Below are 24,542 nucleotides of genomic sequence, written 5' to 3' on the forward strand. Positions count from 1 at the left end.
GGGTCCAACCCATTACTATGTAGGAATAAAGGACAATATATAAAAGTAATAAAATAGTCACCAAAAAAATAATATTAAATACTAAGGACAAAAGGTGGATTAAGGGAGGAAATGGAAATAAATTTCATATGGAAGGTAGCAATAACAAAACTTGGAAATAGAAAAGGAAAGGGCCGAAATTATAGAGCAAGGGCCATGTCAAGACTTAAAGTGGTCATAAAAAAAAAAGAAATTTTAAAGTAAATTTCTAATTTTATTGGTAAGATAGAAAGATACTAATAGGGTTAAATATTGTTTTATTTATTTATTTAAATATATGATAAGATTTAGAATGGATTAGTATAGATTTTCAAATATATGTAAACATAAAATAATCAATGAGTATTATAATTATTGAGTAAATGATGAATATATATAATTGTTTATTTATATCAAATGTCTTAAATCAAGATGAATGTATAATTATTTTTAATAAATCAATTATACTTATATATAAATATTTAAGAAGTATACTAACTAATTATGAATTAAAAAAATTTAAAAATTAATTTTTAAATCATATCCTCTGATCATTCATATCCTCTAATCATAAATTCAAATGATAATATCATTTGATAATTGATATGACTATTATGAAAATTATAATTCATTTAAAGACATCAATCATGATGGACCCATAAAAATGGGGCATTATAATGGTATCAGAGCATGATCTTGCCATCTTGTAGGGTAAGTATAATTATAAATACTTTGATCAATAAAATACTAAACAATTGAATACAAGTTATAATAAATCATGAAACATGATTAAATAAGTGATAAATGTATATACGTGGGAGAGGTAGAGTAAATCTCCTTGAGATAGGTAGGTCCCAAGATGGGTAAGGACATGGGCTCTAATGCCTTGAGGAAAGATTCCAAGATGGGCGAGGACATGGTTTTGAATGCCTTGAGGAAAGAGTCCAAGATGGCTAAGAATATGATTCCAAAATCCTTGAGGAAATAGTCAAAGATGGGTACAAACATGCAGTCCCAATACCTTAGGGAGCCTACTCATAGATGAGTATCTAGTGCCCTTCGACAATAAAATTTTACATACTCTAAAGAAATCATATAAGAAGCAAAAAGAAATAAGATCAATATACTAACTATTAAAATTAATTTCATTTTAAATGCATACAAATGATCCTCAAAGATACGATTAAACAATTCATCAAATACAAGCTTAAAGTCATTTTGGTGACTCATTGAGAATAACTTGGACATTATGAAATATATCAATCAAACCTGATTTGTTATGGTGTGTCATTCAATCATCAAATAATGAAATCAATCATACAAATATTTAAAGTTGAAATTACTCACATCTAATTGTTTATATCTAAAGAATGAAGTCAAAATGGTAATTGCTTGAGGACAAGCAATTTTGGGAGGGTAGGACTATAAAATCCCCTCTAAATCTAACTATACAAATATAAATACATTTTTAACAGTTTTATAAATAATATATTATGATAGTTAAATGATAATAAAATAATACTATAATAAAAGATATGCTTTATTAAATTATTTTATATATTAAAAAACCAAATTAAATGATCAAATAGAAACTACCAAATAATTAAATTGATGACCATTAATAGGTACAAATGTATGAATAATTAAAATACCTAAAAATAATGAATAATAATTAAAACAATTATTAGAGATAATGGTAATAGTAAGTAATATTATTTTACCTAAGTCTCTAAACACATTACTACAAAGCGGTGATTCTATTTACTAAATCACTAAACCAAATATTGTGACCTTTTACATGGTGATTAAGGATAGTATATGTTCCCACACCTAGTTGATGAAAAAGGTATGGAGTGATCAAGAGTGAAATAGATATAAATCAACACATAAACAATAAGATAAGAATTATTTGGGTCCAACCCATTATTACATAGGAATAAATGACAATATATAAAAATAATAAAATAATCACCAAAAAATCATATTAAATACTAAGGACAAATAGTGGATTAAGGGAGGAAATGGAAATAAATTCCATGTGGAAGGTAGAAGTAACATAACTTGGCAATAGAAAAGGAAAGGGCCAAAATTATAGAGCAACGACCATGTCAAGACTTAAAGTGGTCATAGCAAAAAAAATGAAATTTTAAGGTAAATTTCTAATTTTATTGGTAAGATAGAAAGATAAATAGGGTTTAATATTATTTTATTTATTTACTTAAATATATGATAAGATTTAGAATGGATTAGTATAGATGTTCAAATATATGTAAACATAATATAATCAATGAATATTATAGTTATGGAGTAAATGATGAATATATATAATTGTTTATTTATATCAAATGTCTTATATGAAGATGAGTGTATAATTATTTTGAATAAATCAATTATACTTATATATAAATATTCAAGTAGTATACTAAATAATTATTAATAAAAAAATTTAAAATTAGATTTTTAAATCATATCGTTTCATCATTCATATCCTCTAATAATAAATCCAACTAATAATATCATTTTATAATTGATATGACTATTATTAAAATTATAATTCATTGAAAGACATCAATAATGATGGACCCATAAATGGGGACATTATAGTGGTATTAGAGCATGATCTTGTCATCTTGTAGGGTAAGTATAGTTATAAATACTTTGATTAATAAAATACTAAACAATTGAAGACAAGTGATAATAAATAATGAAACATAATTAAATAAGTGATGAATGTATATATGTGGGATAGGTAGAGTAAATCTCCTTGAGATAGGTAGATTCCAAGATGGGTAAGGACATGGGTTCTAATGCCTTGAGGAAAGATTCCAAGATGGGTGAGGACATGGTTTTGAATGCCTTGAGGAAAGAGTCCAAGATGGCTAAGAACATGATTCCAAAATCATTGAGGAAATAGTCAAAGATGGGTATGAACATGTTGTCCCAATACCTTAGGGAGCCTACTCATAGATGAGTATCTAGTGCCCTCTGACAATTAAAAATTTCATACTCTAAAGATGTCATATAAGAAGAAAAAAGAAATAAGATCAATATGCTAACTATTAAAATTAATTTCATTTTAAAAGCATACAAATGATTCTCAAAGAGACCATTAAACAAATCATCAAACCAAAACAATGAGGCATTTTAGTTCTATTATACAAGCTTAAAGTCATTTTGGTGACTCATTGAGAATAAATTGGACATTATGAAATCTATCAATCAAACTATGATTTTTTATGGTGTGTCATTCAATCATCAAATAATGAAATCAATCATACACCTATTTAAAGTTGAAATTACTCACAACATCTAATTGATTATATCTAAAGAATGAAGTCAAAATGGTAATTGCTTGAGGACAAGCAATTTTGGGAGGGTAGGATTGTAAAATCCCCTCTAAATCTAACTATAAATATATAAATACATATTTAATAGTTTTATAAATAATATATTATGATAACTAAATGATAATAAAATAATAATCTAAGAAAAAATATGCTTTATTAAATTAATTTTTTATATTTAAAAACCAAATTAAATTATCAAATAGAAATCACCAAATAATGAAATTGATGACCATTAATAGGTGCTAATATATTAATAATTAAAATAATTTAAAATAATTAGTAATAATTAAAACAATTACTAGAGATAATGGTAATAGTAAGTCATATTATGTTACCTAAGTCTCTAAAAACATTACTACAAAGCGGTGATTCTATTTACTAAATCATGAAACCAAATATTGTGACCTTTTACATGGTGATTAAGGATAGTAATTGTTACCACACCTAGTTGATGAAAAATGCATGGAATGATAAGAAGTGAAATAGATATAAATCAAAACATAAAGGAGAAGATAAGGATTATTTTGGTCCAACCCATTATACATAGCAATAAATGATAATATATAAAAATAATAAAATATTCACCAAAAAATCATTTAAAATACTAAGGACAAAAAGTGGATTAAGGGAGGAAATGGAAATAAATTCCAAGTGGAAGGTAGAAGTATCAAAAGTTGGAAATAGAAAAGGAAAGGGCCAAAATTATAGAGCAATGATCATGCCAAGACATAAAGTGGTCATAATTAAAAAAAAGAAAAAAATTTAGGTAAATTTCTAATTTTATTAGTAAGATAGGAAGATACTAATAGGGTTTAATATTATTTTACTTATTTACTTAAATATATGATAAGATTTAGAATGGATTAGTATAGATGTTCAAATATATTTAAACATAATATAATTGGAGTAAATGATGAATATATATATAATTATTTATTTATGTCAAATGTCTTATATCAAGATGAATGTATAATTATTTTCAATAAATCAATTATACTTATATATGCATATTCAATAAGTATACTAACTAATTATGAATAAAAAATAAAAAATAAATTTTTAAATCATATCCTCTCATCATTCATATCCTCTAATCATAAATCCAAACAATAATATCATTTGATAATTGATATGACTATTATGAAAATTATAATTCATTTAAAGACATCAATCATGATGGACCCATAAATGGAGACAATACACACTACAATTGGTGTATCACTAAATAACGCTCAAGAATTATGCATTCATGGAGAAGGAATTAGTTGCTTTGATTTTTGGTACATCTAATAAGAAAGATTCATAAAATATGTACCAGTGGATCATTGGTTACTTGACATCTTGAGACTTTAGCATTGAAATATAAAAATAAATATATTCATAATTATTTTTGAATATAATGTAGTTTGGAAATACAAATTGTATAAATAAGACTTAATATTTTGAGGTTTGAGGCATATCACCATATGCTTTATGTTATTAACTACACAATGCAAAGAAAATTAGAATCTAAAGAATCACATAGTTTAGATTTTCTTGACCATATTCTTAAAGGATCCCATTCCATAAATATTTGAGTTAAAACATATTGATTGGTTAGTAATATTTGCATCTAGTAATTTTTTTGAAGTTGTTCACATATTTTCATAATCACAATAAGAAGTTTGTCTACCTTTTATTTATCATAGAAATAAGCAATATATCAACATCTTCAAGGAGGAGTAGTAAGATTTAGCAAGGGTTGGAAATAAGGGATATTGATCAAATCTAATATCATGACATCTCACAAGATGCACTACATTCTTAGATTGTTGATGGATAACTTTTTTCAAAAAAGATGTCAATGTGAAGGAATATATTTGATTCCATTTAAGTAAACTCTTTGGTGTCGTACTCACGAAATAGAGATAAAGTGATTGATGTAAATGGTCAATAACACCACTTGTTGATCAAGGCCAAATTATGAGAAGAGACAACATGTTATCATGGAACGTAAAAATTAATATATGATTGTTTTAAAAATATTAGTGCTAAATTAGGTAATATTTGTAGACAATGCATTGTGAATAAACTCATTGTTGTTATGTGTACTAGTGAGAGAAAAGTAATAATGACTAATTGATTTATAATATCACTTGGTCAATTAAGGGTAGATTGCAAGAAGCTATGCATATATTATGCATAACTACATTTATAAAGAGTAACTATGAACAAATATCTTTTAGGGACATGTTTCCAAGCATTAACATCCTTCATGATTATGTGTGTGTTGTATAAAGTAATTTTAAGAACATTTCAAAAGATCTACAACAGCATCTTAGGGACATTTAATTATGGAAGTGCATATTCAGCTAAATAGAGATCCTTAGTACGGTTTGTTAGAAAACCTTATATTGTAGGGTTACAAGAACATGTGTGCAACTACACAAAGCTAGAATTTTTTATTCTCTATTTATTCTCAATGCATTTATAATATCAATTTCCCTATTTGTGAAGATTTTTATTAAGAATAATGATTTATTAAAAGGTATGGTTATGTTCATGAGCATTTAGCTTATCCTCCATACATGATAATTTGGAGAACTGGAATTACCTTGTTTAGTAGCATATCTCCAACTTATGTTTGAGAAAAGAATAGTGTATAATCTAGAATCTATAAAAATTCTATTGACATTTCACTTAAATAACCCTTTCAAACATAAAATAGTGAACATTGCCATTTATTTGTCTTGAGTATATCCCTAGACAATTCTCTATGCGCATATAAAAAAATATAAATTTGTCAATCTATTCCTACTTGGACCTTTTTGAATGATCAATTATTTGCTTCAGTTACTTATCTTTATTTTAATCTCAAAATTTAATTAACATTAAATCTTACATGTATTAGTTTAAGATAACTGGTTTGTCTCTCCCTATACTTCAAATTACAAGAACTCACAAAAAATTTAAGGTCGTCTACACGAGCTTGAATCATACCTTTGATTCTCTACACTAGTACCGATTGGAAGACACGTTCCATCAGATTTGCAAGGTCAGTGGTGCAAGTTTCTGTTAGGTTTGTCTACCTCATGAGAGTACATGAAGGTCAGCGCATTCAGAAAACTCCAACTAAGCTTCAAAACAAAATCGAACTTAATAAGCATGACCGGCCTGAGAAGGAAATAGAAAACACTAGTAGTTTTAGAAGTGGTTGTTTATTTAAATCAACGTACGGATTTTAGGTTTGTGTGGGATAATGGAGATGCTAAAATGTTGAGAGTAGTCTCATGAACTGGCATATTTGACAGAAATGAGTTCAACGTGACTGCATACAGATCATGCATTGCTATCAGCCAGACACGCTCGTGGAAAATATTAGTACTTTCTTAGTAGTTTGTTTGCAATCTGCATTACATTACAATAAATTAAACAGTTCAGTTTCTGTATTGTACAGCAAATTCGAAGGGTGTGGAAAAACAAGTTTGCTCTACATCATTCCAACCGTAGATTTCCTCCACTTCTTTACTGCTGATCAAGCCGTGAAAAGCTTTCGCCATCATGGAAGCAACGTCTATTAATCGATGTTGAAGTGCAAAGCCTCTTCTATTGTGGAAGAAACATTGGGTATCTTTGATGTACCTCTTGCAAAGCTTATTTTACTGTGGGACCTACTCTCCTTCCATATAGTTTATCTTATTTTATTTACCCATTGGATAGTTTTCCCTCAATCAGTTTAAATACCGTATGCTCATGGTAAAGCTTTTCCTTTCGTCAGAATGCATCACTTTTCCTTGCAAAGCTCTAGTTATGGGAAGAAATCATGTATCATACTACTTCAAGGATTAAATCGACTGTATATGGTTTTATATGGATGGTTTGGATCATGATCCATGATGAGTAACGTGCCATTATCATAGTTTGAATTTTATTCCACTTTTAAAACATTGCTTACTATGGTAATACATCCCCTCCCGTTGCAAAGATAAAACTTTTCTCACTATGGGAATGCATTTATTTATATATTTTATACCACTATCTAAACATTGCTGACGGTAGTAATACATCGCCTCACTTTGCAAAAGAAAACCTTTTCTCACTATGGGGTTGCATATATATACAATAAATTGACGCTTTCCTCGCTAGAGAAATCAATCTACATTTCATTGATAACGCTTTCCTCATTACAGAAATGCATTTACATGTCATTGATTTATTTGTCTCAAAACTTCTTCCACAATTAGATCATCGTTGACAATTTTATTTGAAAATGATTACTATCAAACTGGCTGTCTTGCCTTCTCTTTCAAGATGTAACTATAATATTTTCATTTTGCAAAAATGTGCGGACACCTTCTTAATCTTAAAATGTGCAGACATCTTAATCTTAAAAGCAAACAATGCCTTTTATAAAATTTTAGAAACTTGGAGATGGTAAAACATATACCTTTACTAAATCCAGACATGCTTGACAAATGATTCTGAATATTATGTGATGTTAAACTATATAACTTTACTAAATCCACACACGCTTGACAAATGACACTGAATATTATGTGATGTATCCATCTATAGTTCAAATTGTCTAATAAGATAATTCATATTAGTCCTACAATTCTATTTTTCTTATAGATTAACATTATGACACTTTTGAAAATCTTTTTGACAATATACTTCAATATATTACATTATCTTTGTTAGTTATAATGATTTATATATATCTAAAATGTAATATTTTACATAAATTTGAAAGTTATAGTGGACATATATAAATTTCATAAATGATTGGTCACTTTGCAATTTTAAAGATGTTTAAATATCTTTGACATTTCAATAAAATTATATTAACTAATAGTGAACTCTTTGAACACTAAGAAACATTCAATGCATTCAACTTACCAAAACACCACAAATATATATTTCACATTATACACAATTCTCATGATTTATATGAAGAATAATAAAATCATAGAAAAAATTGAACATAATCTACTTTGGAAAAACCACACACAAATCACAAGTCACAAGGAAAAGTATTACACATTATACACAATTCTCATGATTTATATGAAGAATAATAAAATCATAGAAAAAATTGAACATAATCTACTTTGGAAAAACCACACACAAATCACAAGTCACAAGGAAAAGTATTACATAGACAACACTAGTACTTCAGAATATGCTTTAGCACAAATTAGAAAATCATATTATCATGGTATTTTAAAACATGTAGAACATATCTAATGTATTTTATGCCTTCAATTTGATGGTTGCCCCTACCTATCATATGATTGATTTTTTTAATGATAGGTGATTTATTTTAATGTCTTTCATTTTATGTTTTAAGAGAAAAATTAAATGTCTATTTTTTTTAAAAAATAATTAAAAAATAATTTAAAATAATTAAAAAATAATTTAAAATTTAAATAATTTACAAATTAGAAATAAATACATATTAATTAGTATTATATGCAAAATAATTTATAAATACTTTATAATATATTAAAAAAGCTTAAATAAAAGAAACAAGTTTCTAAGTTTGTGTATGTTATTTTACAAGATTTTTAAATTAATATAATTATATAAATAATAATAATAATAAATATATACTTCATGTTATTAAATAAATTACTAAGTTTCTTGTAACAAATATTGATGGTTTAGTAAAACATATACTTGTAATATTGTCGGTTTGTTAAAAATTTAGCATTTTACTTGTCATGTACAGTTAAAAGAGCAAAAAGGACCAATACAACCATCAAATTCTAGGCATTCATTTATGCCTTTTTTGTATGATTTAAAAAAAAAAACAAAACCCCAATGTCAAGGAACACATTGCTTTCCATAATGTTAGTTGATCATTCAAGGGTAAACTACAAGAAACTATTAATCTATTATCCCAAGCATGAATACCTTCCATGATTATGTGTTGGTTATGCAAATTATTTCAAGAACATTTAAAAAGGTCTCATAGATCTTGTTAGAGAGATCTATAGGAAGGAAACAATGAAAGTACATATTATTCAAGATAAAGATCCTTATAGTATGGTTTGGTAGAATAACTTATACTATAGGGCTACAAGAACATAGGTTCAAGCAACACATATTTAGTACCTTTTATGTACATTTTTTTTTTCTCTTTCCATTTATAATGTGCCATTTCCTAACATGCAGAGATAGATTATGCATAAGAGCAACCATTTCTTTAAAAAAAAGTGAAGGTTATGGTGGTCATGGTTTTCTTTCTCCCACATACATGATAGCTTAAAAAAATAGATCTACTTTTGTTAGTAGCATCTCTTGAACTTAAGTTAGGTTTCACAAAGTGATGGGTTATTTTCTAGAGACCATATAACTCCAATTCAAGAAACACTTCCAATTCAATTTATAGATAAACTTCTAGAACATATGATATTGAAAATTGTCATTTGTTTGTTTTATGTAGATTCTTAAATAACTTTCTATGGGCACATAAAAATATACAAGATTCTTAGTTTATTCTTATTTAGAATCCTACAATTAGATTGTCTTATATAGATCTTTAAACAACTCTCCACACTCTAGTTTAAAAAAAGAGATAATATAAGATTCTTAATCTATTACCTATTTAAAACCTCTTTTATTTGGAATACCTAAAAAAGATTATCTTAATATTAATCTTGATGAGTGGTATCCCTCTCTCGACACTTCAAATATTAAAGTTTTGGTTGAGCGAGGATTCTTAAGAAAATTACCATCCTATACCCAAGCTTGTATCATTCCTTTGATTATCTCAATCACTACCTATAAATTGGTAGACTTACTACTCCAAGAGATTTGTAAGATCAACGAGACAACTTTCGTTTCACATGTCTACCTCGTGACACTAGAGCATTGTCATCACATTCAGAAAGGTCAAGGAAGCTTCAGAACAGAAATATCGAACATAATAAATATGGCCCACCTATGAAGCAGGGGAAGAAAATTGTAAAAACCTGCAGCTTTAGAAGCAGACCGATATCCATTATCTTGATTTGTCACAAACTAGAATTGCAGAAAATGTCTTTAGCTTGTTTACATTAACTTACAGATTTCAGTCTGGCATGGCTGTAGTTGTTGGATGCGATTTAACTCGTGATGCAACGCTTCGTTTTGACAGTAGAAGAGAAGGTAAGGAGCTCTAATCTGGACGGTCGAGAATTATTCTCTATCACTAGTTACAGAAAACATGAAATAATGGAGATGGTAAAATGTCGAGAGGAGTCTGATAAACTGGCATATTTGACAGAAAATGAGTTCAATGTGACTGCATAAAGATCATGCATTGCTATCAGCCAGACACACCCGTGGGGAATATTAGTACTTTCTTATTAGGGTGTTTGTTGTCCGCATTACATGAGTACAATAAATTAAACAATTCAGTTACTGTATTGTACTTCAAATCAATAATGTGTGAAAAAATCATGTTTTCTCTACATCATCAACCGCAGTTTTTCTCTCCCCTTCTTTACTATTAATCACACTATTGAAAGCTTTTCTCATCACAGGAGAAACGTCTATTCATCAATGTTGCCGTGCAAAGCATTTTCTATATTGGAAGAAACATTAGGTGTCATTGATGTACCTCTTGCAAACTTCTCTGACTGTGGGTCCAACTCCCCTTCTACGTAGTTTATCTCACCTTATTAACTTACCCGTTGCAGAGGTATTTCCTCCGTAAGTCTCGTTTATACCCATCGTAATGCTTTTCCTCCCGTCCAAATGTACCACACTAACTTGCAATGCTCTCGCTATGGGAATATATCATATATCAAAAGATTCAAGTGACTCTATATGTTTCTATTAGGATGATTTGGATCATGATCCATCATGAGTCTCATGCCTTGTAGCATATCACTTGTAAAACTTTCCTTATCATGGAATACATCCCCTCCCGCTGGAAAGAAAAAAACATTATTCACTATTGGGAATTTGAAGCTTTTCTTACTTTAGAAATGGGTCTATAGATCATTGATGTACCTATTGCAAAGTTTTTGCCAATATAGAATGTATCCAAGTTTGTCATTATGTAAACAGATTTACAAATTATTGATATTCTCATTGTCAATTTTTTTCATTATGACAACTCTAATCAGTGATATGCTCATTGCAAGAATTTTCTCACCATAGAAATGTATTTATATATTTACCTGTAGATGTCAAGATGTACTCACTGTAAAACTTTTACCATAATAAGAATGCATCTATGAATATTGCAACAAGTTTTTCTACTATGACATTGGCCTAGGCCCATGAGGAATGAATTTGTCCAAAATGCTACCAACCTAACTATTAAGATCACAAGATAGGACAACAAGGAATGGTTGACATGTTCTCCAATATTCTTTTCTATATCTAGTTTCCTAAGGTGGATGTGGGGCCTAAATTTGATGATCACGTGACTATGATTAATTATTTTTATGGTAAACTACAAAAAAAATTTAGGAGATTTTATTGCATGGAAGAGATTATTTTAAATAGATAATTTTAATTATTATTTTATTGGCACACACTCAAATATACATACCTTTAAAATAATAATGTTTTAATATTTGAAAAGTAACATTGAATAAATAAGGAAGCGGTTTGACCCTAGTCTCTTTAAACAATCCCAAGAAGATAAATGGATATGGGGATATAACAATAATGGTTTCTTCTTGACTAGTTTTGTCTATAGATTGCTACAAGACACCCTAGTGGGAGAAAAATTCTAGAAGAACATTTGGATTCATAATCTAATACCTAAAATAAATTACTTTTGGAGGGCAGTGGCTCACAGAAAAATCCTTACCCTTGCTAATCTATCTAAAAGTGGTATGAAATTAGCTAACAGATGCACCCTGTGTGAGAAGGATGCTGAGTCCATCAATCATCTATTGTTACACTGTCCTTTCACAACTGAGATTTGGAATCTTGTGCTCAAGGAATGCCATCTCTCCATGGTGCTCCCCGAAACTATTAATGATCAAATAATATAGTGGGCAGTACTCTCACCCTATCTTCGCTAAAACTTGGGAATTAATTCATCATGTTGTAAGCTAGTGTGTTTCGAAAGAAAGAAACAACAAGATCTTTAGACACAAAAGAAGGAAGAAACCTCCACTTTCAATATCATCAAAAATACCATTAGAGAAAGTTTAAATTGTGCTAGCTTCCCCAAGAGCCTCAAGTTCCCTAGTCTACTATACCTAGGGCTAAAAAAAAAATTAGAACATTAATCAAAGTTTGATAGATATTAACTGGAAGAAGATTTGGAAAAGGAAAAAGTGCTATTGGATTCATCTAAAAGGGGATGGATGAAATATAATGTAGATAGATGCTCTAAAGTAATCTAGGTGTCATTGGAGCTAGAGGAATTATCAGAGATTGGAAAGGTGATATGTTCCTTGGTTTTGCAAAGATGCTTGGAATAAGATCTTATAACTATGCCAAGGCTATTGCAATGTGGTTTGGTATTAAAACTCTACATGACTTAGAAGTAGATAACATTGAGGTGGAAGGAGACTCAAAGATAATTATTGATTTACTTCTAAACAAAGTCAATTGCCCTTAGAGAATCACTTTGATTATAACTGATTTTAGAAGATGAATCTTATCCTTTATCAAAGTTATTGTCAAACACACCCTTAAAGAAGGGAATAAAGTTGTTGACTATTTGTCTTCATGAGGGTTAAGCTACAAGGAGTGGAAGATGGTGACTTAGATGGAGTGCACACAAGAGTTAAGTCTAACTGTTTTAAATGATAATTAAAAATATCATCACATGTGGTAGGAATACCAAAGGTGACAGGTGACTTGTTAAGATGATGTGTCATCAAGGTTCATTTTCAAATATTATCAAAAGATATAATCCAGTTGGGCCTTTGTTAAGCGTCAAGCTCAATAAATTCATTAATAATGATTTCAGTCATGTGAAAGTAAAAAATACCCCCATATCATTTCAATAAAAAAGGCTTTGTTTTACGAATCCCGCCCCATATCTTCACCTACTATTTCCCAAGGTGGTTAACAATACCAATATTAGGTATTTATGGAGATGATTTGGAAAGATCTCCACTCAACCAATGTTATACATGTTGTACATATCATCATGATTTATTACATTTGTCACATCGACTATGGAAAAAGAGCTAGCTATCTGAAGTTGTGTGGTACAAAGATTGAGAATAAGATTTTTGAAATGATTATAGACCTGAGAACTCCTATAATTTATTTTTTTCATCACCCTTGTTTGGAAACAAAAATTTATTTTCTGCCTCTAAGTTCCTCAATAACATCCATAGTCTACAGTTGTAAGAGAGAGTTTTCATGATGAGATAAATGTAGAGAAAAGTATTGTCAAGTTGAACTTGGGTTCTGAGAAATCTAATTAGTTTTTTGGAAAGGAGAAGACCATTGGAGGTCTGCTCAAACATGTTGGACCTAGAAACTATAAATAAATGGAGAAAAATAAAGAAATTTTGGGATATTTTGTTGAGGGATTGCATTTGTATATCCACGCAATGAAAGAACACAACATTATTCTCTCCACTAAGTTTGCACATTCTTTAAACAAAATTCTTGTAGAGATTGGTAGTATAAATTTTTTGGTGATGCCAAAACTGATTAGAGAAGCAACAACCCTAGAATCTGTTGGATTTCAAGTGGAAAGAAAAGGTACTTTGGAATATAGTAATTTAGCCATAAATTCTTTGAAGGAACAAAAGAACCAGTTAGAGTGAGTTTCAAAAATGTCTATAATAGGATCCCTCTCCTTAGCCCTTTTGGTGTCATTTGTTACTAGTTAATCAAGTATTTTACTCTTGAAGGTCACTACATGACCTATCATGTCTAACATTTTCTATTTCTTAATATGCTAAGGCATGGGGAAAATTTCAACATTTTGTTCTTCCTATTTTCCTCTTTGGCAAACAACATTGTCTTGGGAGTAAACCATTATATTCAACAAGGAATCTTCTTTATCCTTTATCAACATATTTGTGCTCACCAACCAAGTTTTGGTAGATGTATCTCGTCAAAAGGTCATCCTAAAACCTCTAAAGCTCCTACTTCTTTAGTGGTTATTGAAGAAATCTATGCTGATAAATCCCAAATGGAGTTTCCTTAAATCTTGGATAACCATCAACCCTCTAAATCTAAGAAAATTAATATATGTTTGGAACATTCCCTTTTGATTGATTCCCCCAAGCTTTGAAAAAATGCTTCCGCAAAATCCATCCTTAAGAGTACCCCTAAAAAAGGAAAATAATAGAAGATATTATTGATATTGATAAAAATGAAGATGAGGGAAATTCAACTAATGAGGAGAAGGAGAGAGTGATGAACTTCAAAAGGAAAAAAAGGGAAATTTACCTATATGAAGAGAATATCCGCAAGGTAGCGAAGAGTTATATGGATGAAAGCAATGAGGAATTCTATAATTCTCAAATGGAAGATAAGGCTAAAGATATGGAAGTGAGGGATACACCAGAGAAAGATGGATTTTGCTCCTCTGATGAAGCTGATTTTGATGTGAAAGCGGATGAAACTAATGATGAAACCTAGTTTCCCCAAGAAAAAAGAGTGGTATAGAGAACAACATAACATATCAGCAAGTTGAGTTGTACAACTTAATGAATAATTTTGGTTACAAAAGTGACAAAATAATTACTAAGTTATGATGAGCTGAATTTATGGATATTAATCCATAAGTTATTTTATATTATAGAAAGTGTGTGAAGACATGAAGGCCAACTAACCAGTCAATTATGAATGTGTGAGATATAAGTAAAGATCTTATCTTGTGCAAATAAGTGTGTGAAATAAGTGAAGTTTGCATGTGATGAGAACTATTGTACATAGAGCTTGAAAAGATACGTGAGCCTTATGTGATGCAAGATTTGATGTATGATTAGAGAAACTGAAAATTACAATAATAAGCAAGTATTGTATGTATATCTACTCTTGTAAAGTATTGAATTGTATTATTGCATGTTAGGGCAATGGGCCTTTCTTTTAGACATTGTATTTGATCTCCTAACTCCTAATAGGGTTGAAGAAACTCCTAATAGGGTTGAGGCTTCTAATAAGGCCTATTCCTCTAACAAGGATTTGAGACACTATATATACTTCATAAACTCCTAACAAGATCAATTTTCTTAACTAGATCCTATTTTTTAGTGAAACATCTTGTGGGCATCATCCCCACTAGGGTTTTCCCTTGGCCGGGGTTTCCCTAGTTAACAAATAATGATGTTATGAGTTCTCTATGTGCATGGTTATATTTACTATTCACCATTGTTGGTGTAATTTCATACACATGTTATAAAGTAATTAACAATATTCAGTTGTGGGAAAATTTTTGTAGAATATTGATTCACCCCCCTCTTAGTATTATCTATTTCTAACAATTGCTATCAGAGCATAGTTACTTTGAAGAGGCTTGACAACTTAAGTAAGCTCCCTATGAATATGGAATAGTTGAAGAGAAACCTAGAAGAAGCTCTTAAATAGATTGACCTTGTTACACAAGAAAGAGATAATTTGGAAGATAGATATGGAGATGCCAAAGTGTACATTGGAAAATTGAAGGATAAGATTGACGATCTAAAATCTAGTAAAATATTGATTGTGCAGACAAGTGATTGTGCAAAAAAGTGATAGTGATGTGTAATATCCTCCCCTGATTTGAACTTTGACTTGTAGAAATTTAACTTAAGGAATATTTTCAAACACTTTGTATGCAAACTCATAAAGCTGATTTCCTCAATAAATTGCTTTCCAATGAGTAGATTTATGAACAACTATGAACTAACATTAAATGCATAATACACATCATAACATTTTCACAAATACTTGGCGCACATTCAACAATATATGAAAAATCTAGAAACTCTTTCAATTTGCTGATAAAGGGTGATTTTTAAATGTAGATGTGCACTTACAGTTGCCTTAAAGCCTGCAACAACTATTTAGACTTGTATTCAACAATTATTATGCAAAGTATCAAAATTTGACAGAAGAAACCTGGAATTAGTTGCCATAGTATTTTGCAGATGTAGTCGGCAGCCTTCCAAACTTCTAATCAGCCGGAAAAACAAGTAAACTTGATACCAACACTGTTCATGCCATACTGTAGCAAAATACTGTTCATGCCGACTGTAGCAAAATACTGTTCATGTGGCACTATAGCAATAACTAACTTCAGATCTGCACAACAAACCCTTGTAAATTTCTTTATGCAAACGTCCCAAATGAAACCCAGTGTGTTTCCTGAAGTGAAAACACCATTGATCCTCCTAACTGTGTCTTCCAACAGCAAAGAGAATGCTAGCAAAGAGGGATTCTGTCCTCCAAGCCCGATAATCAGATATCCAGCAACGTAACATTAATCTTCATCCAAGCATACAAAAAAAAAGCTCTTCCATTTCTTTTATAGTGTTCTCACAAGAGCTCAATCCTTCATTTTCTCAATGTGGGATAAAACATAACTCCCTTTATGTACCTTATGTCGCCAATGTGTTATAAAAATAAAGGGAACTCTTTTAATTTAAATATTTCCCACAAACTATAGTCTATGCATTAATAACGTTAAATATTTAAATTTAACTTTATAAAATGGCTTTATCAATGCATAAAAAATCTTATCAATGATAAATAAGTTTTCTTGTCGATTTTAAACAATTACCATCGACATACCACTGTGACTGAATGTACGGCCATGTCCAAGATGACTTACTATAAATAGTAAGTATGCCCAAAGTTGCCTCAGAACCCCTCAGAAAGACCTGCAACTGAAATTGTCTAGGCCAAATGGCCTTTAAGCCCTTTAATGTCCTAGTTAGCCTATGGGACTGTAGGGAAATAGGCTAATGACAACATCATGCTATGAATGCTAGAAAGGGGACATTACAGTCTGCCCTTCCCAAAATTGCTTGTCCTCAAGTAATTTCAGCTCTGGATGCTGCAATATCTGCTCATTTTCCCAAGTAGCATCCTCGACAGGTAGGTTCATCCACTTCACTAGATACTCCCTGATAGTCCTCCTGCGAAGCACCCTCTCCCTGGAGTCAAGTATGGCCTCGAGAACCAAGATAAGCTTTCCCTCATCATCAAGAGGTGGCAATACTACTGAAGGCACCACATTGTGACCCAATGCCTTCTTAAGGCGTGACACATGGAACACATTATGCACTCTACTGTCTGCAGGCAACTCCAACTCATAAGCTACTTTGCCCACTCTCCTGATTACTTTGAATGGTCCATAGTAGTGTGGTTTCAATTTCTCTGCTCCACTCTTCTTGAGAGAGGACTGTCTATATGGCTGTAACATGAGGTACACCATATCTCCCACCTCAAAAGACCTCTCAACCCTGTGCTGATCAGCATATTGCTTCTACCGATTTTGTGCTTTTTGCAAATTTTCCTTCAAGGATCGCATAATGTCCTGACACTCCTACAAAGTATCCTTGGCCTTAGGTACCCTATTGTCCCCAAATAAAAAATCCAAAAAATTAGGAGCATCATACCCGTACAGTGCCATAAAAGGGGACATTTGAATTGACATATGGAAAGAGGTATTATAGCAGTACTCCCCTAGATGTAGCCACTTCACCCAAACCTTCTGCTCTCCTACAATGTAGTTTTGAAGGTACCCCTCAACCCATTTGTTCACTATCTCTTTCTGCCCATCAGTTTGGGGGTGGTAGCTGGTACTCAGAGTGAGCTCTTTTCCAATAACCTGAACAACTCCTGCCAAAAGTGGCTCATAAATCTGCTGTCTCTGTCACTAACTATGCTCCGTGGTATCCCATGTAGTCTGAATACCTCTCAAAAAAATAGTTCTGCTATTTGTGTTGCTGAATATGTAGACGAAATTGCAAAGAAATGTGCAAATTTTGTCAATTTGTCTACCACAACAAAGATACAATCCTGACCCTGTGCCTTGGGGAGGCCTGTGATAAAATCCATGGAAATGCTATCCCACTTCTTCTCTGGTATGGGTAGGGGTTGTAGTAAACCACCTGAAAAAGAATGTTCCTGTTTGTTCTACTGACACACAGGGCATTCCCTAACAAACTGAAGCACCTTTGATTTGAGTCCTTTCCAAGTGAAGCGCTCTCTCACCTGCTGATATGTCTTAAAGAATCCGAGATGTCCTGCCATTGGTGAATCATGAAATGCCCTCAAAATCTTCTGCTTCATAGCAGACCCGAGTACTAAATAAATCCTTTTCTTGTAGATGATTAGATCATTTACGACAGTGCATCGACTATCTTGAATAGCTCCCTCAATAGTGCTAGATGCCCAACTATCCTTAGCATATTCTGCCAAGATCATCTCTCTCCAATCATCCATGACTATCCCAACAGCAAGCAAATGAGGCCTTCTAGATAAAGCATCTGCAACAATATTTTTCTTCCCTTTGACATAGGCTATGTCGAAATCATATGCCTGTAATTTACTCACCCATTTTTGTTGCCTGTCATTAAGGTCCTTCTGTCCAAGGAAATGTTTCAAGCTATTATGATTTGTTTTTACTATGAACTGGCTTCCAACTAAGTACTGCCTGAACTTAGCTAGCGCGTACATGATTTCTAGCATCTCTTTATCGTAGATGTTGTAGGTTCTCTCCACACCTCATACTTTTCTACTCTCATATGCGATGGGATGTTTTTCTTGCATGAGAACAGCTCCTATACCCTCTCCCAAGGCATCACACTGTAGCTTAAAGGGCCTGGTGAAATCTGGAATGGTTAAAACAGGACATGTACTCATCAGCTCCTTAAACCTGTCAAAATAATCCTGAGCCCTCTCTGACCACTTGAAACTATCTTTCTGTTTCAAATCTGTAAGTGGTGCTGCTATCTGTGAAAATCCCTTCACAAATTTGCGGTAGAACCCACAAAGCCCGAGAAATCCCTTGAGTTGTGAAGTGTTCCTCGGTGGTGGCCAATCCAGAATGGCCCTGATCTTATTTGGGTCAACCCGAACACTTCCTGCACTAATAATATGCCCTAGATAGAGCAACTCTGTCAACCCAAACTCACATTTACTCATCTTGGCATATAATGGTCCCCTCTCTAGAATACTGAGCACTATATCAATATGCTTCAAATGTTCCTCCCAAGTACGGTTGTATATCAGTATATCATCAAAAAATATCAACACAAACTTCCTCAACTGATCTCTGAACACTCTATTCATACAGGACTGGAAAGTGGCAGGGGCATTTGTCAACCCAAAGGGCATGACTAAGAACTCAAAATGTCCATAGTGGCATCTAAAAGCTGTCTTCTCCACATCCACCTCTCTAACCCGTATCTGATGGTAGCCGGATCTCAAATCAATCTTGGAGAAGTAGCATGCACCATGAAATTCATCAATAAGCTCATCGATGTGCGAAATAGGGTATCGGTTCTTGATTGTCTTCTTGTTTAGGTCCCTATAATCAATGCACATCCTCATTGTACCATCCTTCTTCTTCACTAATACTACTGAAGAAGCAAAAGGACTTTTGCTTGGCCGTATGTGCCCCATGTCAATCAACTCCTTAATTGCCTTTTTCTATTTCATCCTTACATCTCTTCGGATGGCGGTAAGGTGTGATGATAACTAGCTTAGCCCCTTCCTCTAATTCAATAACATGATCGATTCCCCTATCCGAGGGTCTCCCTGGAGGTATCTCACCAAACACCTTAGTATGTTTGATTATTATTTTTTGTACATCAGGTGGATACTCTTGTTTATGCTGCTCTGTCATCTCAGGCATTACTCTAAACTCTGCTGCCCACTGCACCTAATCATGTCTAAAGAAACTCTGCATCCGCTTGAGTGACACCACTCTAAGTCTCCCATCTGACAAACCTCTGAGCACTATCTTCTTACCATTTTCCTCAAACCTCATTTCCATTTTCTCAAGGTTAAATGTAAACTCTACCAGAGACTTCATCCAGTTCATCCCAAGCACCATATCCTGATCACCAATGTTGACCACAAAGAAATCTCCTTTCATGTCATAATCTCCCAAACGAAGCTGCAAGTTGGAGATTTTCTTGGTACATTCAATTTTGAAGCCATCGGCAACCATCACCTTAAATCCCCTATGCTCCTCTGTATGTAGCCCTCTACATGTCACAAACTTCTCATCAATGAAGTTATGTGTCGCCCTTGTATCAATGAGTGCCACAACTCTCTGTCCATCCAAGGTTCCCCTAACTCTGAAAGTGACAGCCTCCTGTATACTTGACAACTAAGCTATCGTGCTATCACCGTGTGCTTCCTCCTGTGAAGAACTATCATCATCTCCATCTAATTCGGATGACTGCTCTGAATCTCCATCTACTGACTCTTTGGCTGAAAAGTACTCCATCTGCTTAGCTTTTGCTTTCAATGGACACTTATGTGACAAATCCCAAGGCTCCCTGCAATGAAAACAAAGCTTCTTCTTCCTAAGATCATTAAGTGTCTCATTGTCCAACCTCTTACTTTCCTCCTTAGCTGGCTGAACCTCTTTATGAAAAGGTTTCCTGTCCTTATCTTTCCTTGAAGGGAAACTCTTTGCCTGGAATTTATTTTTTGAAGATGAAGAGGAATCCATGTCATGAGCTTTCTTAATGGCTTCCTACAAAGTGGGAGGGTTGAGAGCTTTAATCCACCCTCTCAACGGATCAGCTAACCCATCCATAAATAGAACTAGTATCCTCCATTTAGATACATCTGTTACTAACACTGCAAGTTTCTGAAACTCTGAAATGTATGTTTCCAATGATCCCCACTGTTTAAGCTGAGCTAACTCCTTGAAATGGAGTTTTGGATCCTTCCTATCAAAACGTTCAATCAGCCTCTCTGTAAACTCCACATATGAGGTAATGTGTGCATGTCCCATAGTGACCATACCATGATGCCACCACTCGTGTGCTAACCCATCCAGATGAATTGCTGCGTACTTAATAGCTTCTTCCTCGGGCATAGGGTTCAATTGAAAGTATGTGTGAAGCTTTTGAACCCAAGCTCTTGCTGTAGACTTTCCTGAGCCATCATAATGTGGTAACTCAAGTATCCCTACTTTCTTCCGTAGCTCATAGCTCCGGTTCCTGTCATGTCCACATGGCATATGTTTCATCCGTACATCCATATACTCCCTAAAGGTAATTGCAGTAGTAAAATCTGGCCCTTCGGCTTCCCAATCTCTCCTCAACTAGTCCTGTATATCAGTAATCTGGGGCTCTGGTAGGAGCTACTCTGGAGCTCTAGGAGGAAATGTAGGAATCATGGGCCTTGAACTCACTGTCCTAGCTCGCTGGGGTGCATGAAAGAAATTGTTTCCAACTTGTTCATCTCCATTATGTGTCCCATCCTGACCATTTCCATTCTGATTGTTACCATTCTGATTATTTCCTCCACCCATGTTAGCATTCAACCCCATTTGATGAGCCATCATCTACATCATAAGATCCAATCTCTGATTCTGTTCCTGTGCCCTTTGTTTTGCTATTCGCTGACCCTGTACCAAGGTCTCTAATAACTGTAAGAATCTTTCCTCTCCAGGCTCTAGACTGGCATTCTCGCCTCCACCTAATCTTGTATTCCTGTCATCTCGGTCACCCATATTGCTATCTTGATCAAAGAATACCTTCGTCGTGTCTGTATGACTGGATTCTATACCCCCCTGTACGGATGAACTAGACTGTTTTCTTTGCAGGTTTGAACTCCTATTTTGTCTTGCTCTGGTATTGCAGAAATTATAAGGCCCCTGTTGCATGCTCAAACATAAATGCTCTGATTTTAGTGTTTTGACATTTCATCAAACACTTTCCCTTCTATCCGCCAGTTCCAAATTTTCTATAAGACCTCCACAGGATGGCAGGACTTATAGCTCTGATACCACTGTAATATCCTCCCCTAATTTGAACTTTGACTTGTAGAAATTTAACTTAAGGAATATTGTCAAACACTTTGTATGCAAACTCATAAAGCTGATTTCCTCAATAAATTGCTTTCCAATGAGTAGATTTATGAACAACTATGAAGTAACATTAAATGCATAATACACATCATAACATTTTCACAAACACTTGGCACACATTCAACAATATATGAAAAATCTGGAAACTCTTTCAATCTACTGATAAAGGGTGAATTTTAAATGTAGATGTGCACTTACAGCTGCCTTAAAGGCTGCAACAACTATTTAGACTTGTATTCAACAATTATTATGCAAAGTATCAAAATTTGACAGAAGAAACCTGGAATTAGTTGCCGTAGTATTTTGCAGATGTAGTCGGCAGCCTTCCAAACTTCTAATCAGCTAGAAAAACAAGTAAACTTGATACCAACACTATTCATGCCGTACTGTAGCAAAATACTATTCATGCCGACTGTAGCAAAATATTGTTCATGCAGCACTATAGCAATAACTAACTTCAGATCTACACCTCAAACCCTTGTAAATTTCTTTATGCGAACGTCCCAAATGAAACCCAGTGTGTTTCCTGAAGTGAAAACACCATTGATCCTCCTGACTGTGTCTTCCAACAACGAAGAGAATGCTAGCAAAGAGAGATTCCATCCTCCAAGCCCAATAATCAGATATCCAGCAACGTAACATTAATCTTCATCCAAGCATACAAAAAAAAAGCTCTTCCATTTCTTTTATAGTGTTCTCACAAGAGCTCAATCCTTCGTTTTCTCAATGTGGGATAAAACATAACTCCCTTTATGTACCTTATGTCTCCAATGTGTTATAAAAATAAAGGGAACTCTTTTAATTTAAATATTTCCCACAAACTATAGTCTATTCATTAATAAAGTTAAATATTTAAATTTAACTTTATAAAATGGCTTTATCAATGCATAAAAAATCTTATCAATGATAAATAAGTTTTCCTATTGATTTTAAACAATTACCATCGACATACCACTGTGACTGAATGTCTGGCCATGTCCAAGATGACTTACTATAAATAGTAAGTATGCCCAAAGTTACCTCAGAACCCCTCAGAAAGACCCGCAACTGAAAATGTCTAGGCCAAATGGCCTCTAAGCCCCTTTAATGTCCTAGTTAGCCTATGGGACTATGGGGAAATAGGCTAACGACAATATCATGCTATGAATGCTAGAAAGGGGACATTACATGATGAAGTGTAAAATCTCAAGAAAGAAAATGAGATTCTGAAACATGAGTTGAAAATTGTTGAACTTAAGTTGAGTCTTAAGACTAATGGTAGTAAGAGTGAACTTGACTTAAAATCTAATAATAAAGACCTTAGATACTAGTTGAGTCAAATGACATCTGAATTAGATTCTATTAAGATATAACATGTTGAATTGGAAAAGTACAACATTATTGTGAAAGGAGAGTTGACACAAGCCAAACAATAGTTAGAGAAACTTTACATAGGTTTTGAGAAGATTGATGAATACACATTTCAGTAGAGACCCTCTTATGACAAGACAAGTCTTAGATACCTTATTGGAGAAAATTCAGCAAAGAAAGTTGAGATTAGGAAAGATCCAAATCCTTTTGTAGAAATGCCTAAACAAATTGATCAAAATATGATCCAGTCATCTAAAGAAGTTGAAATAGTTGATTTGTCTAAGAAATATGATGAACCTAAGATAATAGAGAAAGTTGATGAACCTAAGAAATATGATTCATCCAAAGAAGTTCAACATGAGTTCAGAGGTATATGTTTCATATGTAATGAAGTTGGACATGTGAAGAGAGATTGCATAGGTAAGTCTTTTAAACCTATTACTAATTTCTATTGCTATAATTATCATGGTTATGGACATAAAGCAGTAGAGAATAAGAAACCTAACTTTGATGGTAATAATGGGAATAGTAGAATGTTTAGGAATACTAAACCTACAAGAAATGAAAAGATCCTAGAGCATATCTAATTATGGAAAGAGACCTAATGGTGAAAGAAAGCATATTGAATGTTATAAGTGTAACAATCATGGACACATTGCAAGGAATTACTGAGCACCTAAAGTTAGAATGGAAACAATCAAAGGAGAATTGCACCTGTATGTGAGTTATGGAATAAATTTGGACACACAATAAAATTCTATAGAATGGATAGAAGGAAATTTAACATGAATCCTAATCACAGAAGGAACAATAACATAAATGATAGAAGGAATGAAAATGAAAGTAATAATAGTTAGAAGGAAGCAGTTAAGGATAATATT

Source organism: Cupressus sempervirens, chromosome 3 (assembly GCF_028749045.1).
Source record: "Cupressus sempervirens isolate cs-2001-9-10 chromosome 3, ASM2874904v1, whole genome shotgun sequence".
Classification (NCBI taxonomy): domain Eukaryota; kingdom Viridiplantae; phylum Streptophyta; class Pinopsida; order Cupressales; family Cupressaceae; genus Cupressus; species Cupressus sempervirens.